The following is a 7,376-nucleotide window of genomic DNA, read 5'->3' on the forward strand; positions in this document are numbered from 1 at the left end:
TTGACAAAGATATCTGGAACCAGTGATGAGATAGTGAGAAGTCAAGAACTTTCTTAAGCTTCCTAGGTTTCCCTCAGAAGCAACATTAATCTGTGCAGAGGCTGTGGGAATATTGGGACATTAATGTACTGTTGTGAACTAATTAATCCAACCATTCTGGAGTGCAATATAAAAGTATGCCAAAAGGTCTACATTCAGAAGAAATCATAAAAATGGGGAAAATTCCACAGGTTCCAAAATATTTGTAGCAGCTCTTTTTGTGGCAGAAAAGAATAGGAAATTGGATAGATGCTCCAATTGGGGAATGACTGTACAAGTTATGGTATATGAATGTTGGTAGTGAGATAGCTTTATTAGAAACCATGAATGGCTGAAGTCAAGAGAAACATGGAGACTTGGCGGCGGGCGGTGCGGGCAGCTGCTAGTGGCTGAGCTGCTGGAGGCCGCGGGCACAGTGCTTGTTCATGGCTTCATCGGGCCCTGGGGCGGAGGCCTGGTGGTGGGGGGCGGCCAGGCAGGAGCCGGGACACGCCCCGGGCAAGGGTGATCCTCAATAGAACCTACTAGAGTCTACAGGAAAAAAAAACCTAGGCATGATAAAAAAAAACAAAACGGTGAAATAGGTTGTTCTAAGTAAATATGATGGAACCCTGTTCAGATGGAATTCAGCTTCGTGCTACCAATAAAGGTCATAAGACATACTATACTGGACATACTGGCTTCAAGACTTTGCAAGAATTGTCATCAAATGATGCGCTTTTACTTCAGCTTAGAACTGGAATGACCCTCTCTGGAAACAATACAATTTGCTTCCATCATGCAAAAATTTACATTGATCGATTTGAAGACTTGCAAAAGTTTTGTTGTGATCCATTTAACATACACAAAAAGCTTGCAAAGAAAAATTTGCATGCGATTGACTTAGATGATGCCACTTTCCCAAGTGTCAAGTTTGGAAGACAGCTTGTACCTGGTTGGAAGCTTTGTCCAAAATGCACACAGATAATCAATGGAAGTGTGTATGTTGAATCCGAAGATCGCCAAAAAAGGAAAGCTGATTCAGACAGAAGGACAGCAAAGTCCTGCGGTCCTTGCAGTTTGCAAATACAAGAAAGTAAACTGAATTTACTCCAGAAACTGGTAAGAGAGAAAAAAGGCGGCAAACCAAGGCAAGCAATTCAGACAGGCAAGTGATTCCATCAAAGAGCAAAGTCTATGACAGTCAGGGCCTCCTGATACTGAGTGGAATGGATCTCTGCGACTACCTTGATGAAGATTGCCTGGGCTGTTTCTACGCATGTCACAATTGTGGCTCTAACAAGTGTGGAGCCAAGTGCTGTGAGAGAAAATGGCTTTATAAGCAGATTGAAATCGAAGGAGGGGAGATTATTCATCATAAGCATGCTGGGTAATTTGAAAGGGTGAATGAGCTACTCTTATTTCCTTATAGTTCTAAAATTCTACTGTAGATATAGTCAGAATTCACGCATGATAAAAAATTGAAAAAATGTTATTACGTGTTTTGTGCTATATGTTTCAGAATTCATTGTTTTGTGTACATTTTAGATGGACTTTAAAAAGAAGCTTTAGTTTATTGTGGATAAATAAGCAAGTACAGTACTTGAGAACAGTGCTTGACACTGTACAAGGAGAATCAGTCTTTTTGTACAACTAGGAACCATTTTGGCATCAGTCACTAAATTAGGGGCAAAATCTTGAAAGCACTTTATCAGATTACATTTCCTTTGAGTAAAGAAACAAAAGAAAATAGCTTTTTTTTAAAGACTACCCTAAGCATTCTTGTTCCTTTCTATCCAATTTTTCATCAAATTAGAGTCTTAATATTTTAAAATTTAAATAGTAGTCCACTAAATTTTAAACCACTGTAGCTCACTTAATTTTAAGCACCTGGCCTGAGCTACTTTGAGCTACAATAATACTCTGTGATGTACATTCAATTGTTTGCACAAGCTCTCTCTTCTCCCCACCTCCCACTCCCAGTCCTTTCCAATTCAAACCAAATAAGTCTCTTCACCAAACAGAATCTAGATTTCCTGTCCTATCAAGAATTGTGCCTGTTGATACTTAAGATTTGTGTTCCTATAATCTTTCAAAAAGTTACAGCAGTACATTTCTTAGGTATAGATAAAAGTTAGATTTTTTTTAGAAGAGGTATATTTCTCAGAATAGTATATCTGAAATCTCAAGTCATGAATTGCCTTCATAATTAGCACTGAATTTCAAACATTTATACAAAAGGTGACAGTTTTATTATCTCACTATCTTACTTTCATTGGTTTCTTCTACAGATTGAGCTTTTAAGAGCCTGCCTACCAAAGGACTCTTGACTTTAAAGAACTCTATAAGAAGTGTAATTCTTACAATGTGACAAAATTGGCAAGCCTGTTGAGATTTGGTGCATTTTTAAAGGGTGAACCCACAAGTCCATATCCTGTTCTTTGTTTAAAGTAGGAGTACTAATGGAACGTTCAGGTCCTTTTTTTGTTGCTGCTAGCCTTTTCAGGAGACCTAGTTATAAAGCAGATGCTCATGCTTAATTCGGTTCTATATGATTGTGATAGAGAAGTCAGCGTTAACATGCTCAAAAGTTGAAATAGAAATGTAACATCGAAATTTTTGTGGTTTTGACATTGCAAGTTCATTTGCGCTTTTGCATCCTTAAGTTGAAAGACTGGTTTTTGTAGTTTTATTTGACTTCTTTCGATTTTAATGGTAATTAATAGCTGTACTTCTGCAGTTAATATCATATTGGTAGAATCTAGTATTAGAGAATCTAGTTGTAATCCCCAAGTCCTTTATGAGACTTTGCATTTTAGGGCCCACAGTCCATCCTAATTTTGTTCTGTTGATGTGCACATGTTCAATTTTGCTGAGACAATCCTTTTTAGCATTTGTGTACAAGTCCTCACTTTCTAATTTCTATTCTGCTGAGCATAGTGTTTATATGAGTAAAATAAGTACCATACACAAAGTTATTGTATTTTGTTAGGAGCATATTAAATGTTAAAATATTTTAAGATTGCTGTATACTTCAGGAGGGAGGTGTTGAGTTCTTCCTAGGTGAAGGCTGCAAAAGATTTGTCAGTGTAGTAAAGAGAAACTGGAAGTAGTTACAATGATATGTAGAGAAAAGAATTACTTTGGTGGGTACAGCTATTGTTCAGGAAGAACTAATTGAAAATTGTCTTCATTATCTCATTTGTGTGGGTACTTTATCCATTCATATAGATTCTATGCACTCCATCTTCTTTGTGCACTTTGTCTTTTCCACATTGTGTCTAAACTATAGCATTAACACTAAAGGCATAAATACAGTAGGAGCAGTATTTTCTTTGTTAGGTTACTTTAAGATATGTAAAACATTTTTTGGGGCCCAATACAGTGCCCTTGTACCTTTGTAGTTTTCCTTTACCTACATTTTTAATTTATTTAAAAGTAGCTTAATTTTGATTTTATTGTAATATTTTGGCTTTCTTTGAATTTTCTAAGTTTTTGATGAAAATTTGCCATCTAGACAGAATACCACTGTGTGAACCATTAGAGCAATTCTGGTTTCCTTTTATAGTTACTTTGCTAAAGGCTTTTTGTTCTGTTAAAGTTTGTTTGTAATTTGTTTTTTGATGAACTACTGGAATTGAAAGAAATAAACCAAACTTCTCATCCAAAAAAAAAAAAGAGAAGAATGGAATGAATTACAGGAACTGATGCTGAACAAAGGGAGAAGAACCTAGAGAACATTATTCACATCCACAACAAGATTGTGAGTTGATCCACTATGATGAACACAGCTCCTCCAAGCAGTTCAGAGAGATAGGACAACCCTAACAATTCGTTTACATTCAGATGAAAAATGCAATATACACACAAACACACACACAAACATAAAACACTATGTTCAGTTTTTAAAAACTTTTCTTGTTTTTCCTTCCCATCGTATGGCTTTCTTTTTTCTCCCTTAGTCCTAATTCCTTACACAAAAAATGACTAATGCAAACATGCTTAATACAAATGTACACAAACAATTTTCAGTAAACTGTTTCCCACTGAGGAGAGGTGGGATAAGAGAGGAAGAAAGATGTGTAACTTACAAATATTCAAGTGGATGAATATTGTAAAGCTTCCATAGCAAGTAATTGGAAAAAAAAATAAACCATCAATCTAAAAAATCAATACTAATCAAGCCACTAAATGAATTGCAGATCAACAGAACCCACAAAAAACTGAGCAGAACATCTTCTTTTAAGATCTATCAGGAATGGAGCATGAGTGAATTTAGGGCAAGCAACAGAAAACCAGTCCTGGTAGTAGGGTGAGATAGAGACCTTCCAGAGGTTCTTAGCTACAGGAGAGATCTTGGGCAGAGGCATAGAAAATCTCCTTAACAGGTTAATGGCACAACAGGTCAGCTGGGAGAACTCAAATATAGGTGTGCATGATCCCCAATCAGATGGTGCAGAGAGCAAATCATTGGTGTTCCCAACACAAGATTACTCCAAGTCAGTGAGCAGTCCCCTAGGGTTCTCAACAATCAAGTTCTGTGAGCAGGTCTCTCTCCCAATGTGAGTAGCTTGGAATTGTGCCCAATAACAAAATCCAAAATGAGTAAGAAGAGTCAGAGAAAAAACAGGGTCTATATAAAGTTACCTTAGAGATTAAGGATGGGCAAAACACCATCTCCAAGGAGGATGGCAGTAAAATACTATATATGTGAAGCTAGAGGGGAGAATATTATTTGATCTCCATTCCAAAATCACTTAGAAGAGATCAAAAAGCATTTTAGAAATCAAGTAGAAGAACTGGGGAAAAAGGAATACAAATGGTAAAAATAATAGCTCCCTTAAAAATGATCAAATGGAAAAGAAAATGCAAAGTTAACAGAAGAAAGTAATTCCTTGAAGAATAGACTGGGGCAAATGGAGGTTAATAAGTCCAAGAGACATCAAAAATCAGTCAAGCAAAATTTAAAAAAAATGAAAAAGTAGAAAAAAGTAAAATACTATTGGAAAAACAACTGAAAATATATTTAGAAATAATTTAAGAATTAGAAGCCTAAGACTACCATGATGGAGCCAAGATGATGACCTGAAGCTAACATTCTCCTATCTGGCAAAACTGAGTCTTCTCTTCCATGGAAAAAGATGGACATTTAATGAAATGAGAGACCTCTACTTTTTCCCGATAAAAAGACCAGAGCTAAATAGAAAATTTTGAATTCAAACAGGAGACTCAAGAAATACATGAAAAGGTAAAAAAGGGAAAAGAAAAAAACTATTATCCCAGAAGAAGAAACTAGCTAGATTCCTACCTCGGAGAAAGATTTTCATAACTCTTGAGAAGTGATAATAATAACTCTATTTGAAGGAACATAATAGCCAGAAGTGATGAACACTCATGACTTATCCGTGACTCTAATAGAATGATTTAAAAATAAAATCTGGAGTTCCGGCCAAGAGGTTGGAGAGAACACAGGCACAGTTCTAAAGTCTCCTGATCTCTTCCCCATCTATTACATGAAACAAACCTCTTAAAAGAAATCCGACCCACAAAACCCAGAAAGAAAAGCCAGGAGAAAGAACATCTACCTCAGGATTTCTCTCCCGCAACAGCTTTGGCCAAATTCGGGTGGGTGAGTCTGGGCTCAGAGGGAGGATCAGCCCCAGATCAACCAGATTAACAGCTGAATTGGAACAAGGAGTCTGAGGGCCAGAGAGCTGGACGTGTTGGATCAGAGGTGGGGCTGGACAAAAGGGGCTTGGGTCCTTGGGGAAGCAGAGGCTCTGGTGTTGGTGCTATCCCCTGGAGCTTGGAGACCAGGCTGGGGAGAGAGTTCTGGTGCAGGAGAGCTGCTGGACACCATCCCTAGACTCCTGGGGTCTGAGAAACTCTGAGTCCACACCTCCATTGCACAGAGGCCTCTTCCCAAACCAACAAATGCAAACTACTTTTGCCTCAGGCCCAGGTGTGAGAGTAAAAGAACCAGCCCAGTGGAGGAATGACCTCAGGCCAGGATAAAGCCCACCATTGACTGAAGGCAAAAGAATTCAAGAGCTCCAATTCCTCCCTTCAGGCAAAGGGAGAAGGCCTCTCAACCTAGGTCATACACACTCCAGAGAGGGCAACCAGCACCTCCTACTGGCCAGCCAGCAAAATGGCACTCAGTAAAGCCTTTAGTGATCCCAAGTGCAGGTGAACCAGCCCCCCCCCCCCAACTCAAGGTCTTAGAATAATGAAGAAGGCTCAGCAGAAAGGTGGATCCATAGAAAAATTCCTGGAAGGGAAAGACCCCAACTCAGAGAGACCAGGAACCTCTGAAGAGAACACAATTTGGTCTCCAGCACAGAGAGACTTCCTTGAAGAAATAAGGAAGGAGCTTAAAAATTTGGGAGAGACAATTAATATCTTGCAACAAGAAAACAAAACTTTAGAAAGTAAAATTGGACAAACACAAAAGGAGAATAAATCTCTCAGATCATCAATTGGACAATTACAAAATGAGAATAAATCTCTCAGATCCTCAAATGAGCAAATGCAAAAAGAAATTCTCTCAAAACCTCAATTGGTCAAATGGAAAGCTCTTTCAAAAGTAGAATTGACTAATTGGAAAAGGAGTTGCAAAAGGTTAATGGAGAAAACTCCTCCCCCCAAATAAGAATGGAGTCTACAGAAAGTAATGACTCCATGAGACAGCAAGAGTTAGTTAAACAAAATCAAAAAATAGAAAAAATAGAAGCAAATGTAAAATACCTCATCAACAAAACCACTGACCTTGAGAATAGATCAAGGAGAGGCAACCTGAAAATTATAGGACTTCCTAAAACCATTGAAGAGAAAAAAACCTTCACTTAATATTACAGGATCTAGTGATGGAAAACTGCCCTGATATCATGGAATCAGAGGACAAAGTAGTTATTGAAAGAGTACTTCGATCCCCACCAGAAAAAGATCCTAAAATGCAAACACCAAGGAAAGTTGTGGCCAAACTCCAGAATTATCAGATAAAAGAGAAAATCCTGCAAGCAACCAGAAAGAAACAATTTAAATATCAAGGAGCCACAGTAAGGATCATGCAGGACCTGGCTGCATCAACTTTAAGGGATCAAAGGGCCTAGAATGAGATATTTCGAAGAGCAAGGGAGCTTGGAATGCAGCCAAGAACCTACTTTCCTGCAAACCTGAGCCTTCTCTTCCAGGGAAAAGATGGACATTTAAGGAAATGGAAGAATTCCAAAAATTTCTGATGAAAAGACCAGAGCTAAACAGAAAATTTGGACATCAAACAGGAGGTTCAAGAGAGACATGAAAAGGTAAAAAAAGGGGGGGGGCAATAAAAGGAAAAAAAATGCAAGCCAGCAAGT

The 7,376-nt window shown here is 38.1% G+C and overlaps 1 pseudogene; it reads left to right on the forward strand.

The window, feature by feature from the left end:
* The first annotated feature begins 617 nt into the window (after nt 1-617).
* Nucleotides 618-1,412, forward strand: LOC141492014 (ARL14 effector protein pseudogene; annotated as a pseudogene).
* The last annotated feature ends 5,964 nt before the right edge of the window (nt 1,413-7,376 follow it).

Source organism: Macrotis lagotis, chromosome 6, assembly GCF_037893015.1.
Source record: "Macrotis lagotis isolate mMagLag1 chromosome 6, bilby.v1.9.chrom.fasta, whole genome shotgun sequence".
NCBI lineage: Eukaryota > Metazoa > Chordata > Mammalia > Peramelemorphia > Peramelidae > Macrotis > Macrotis lagotis.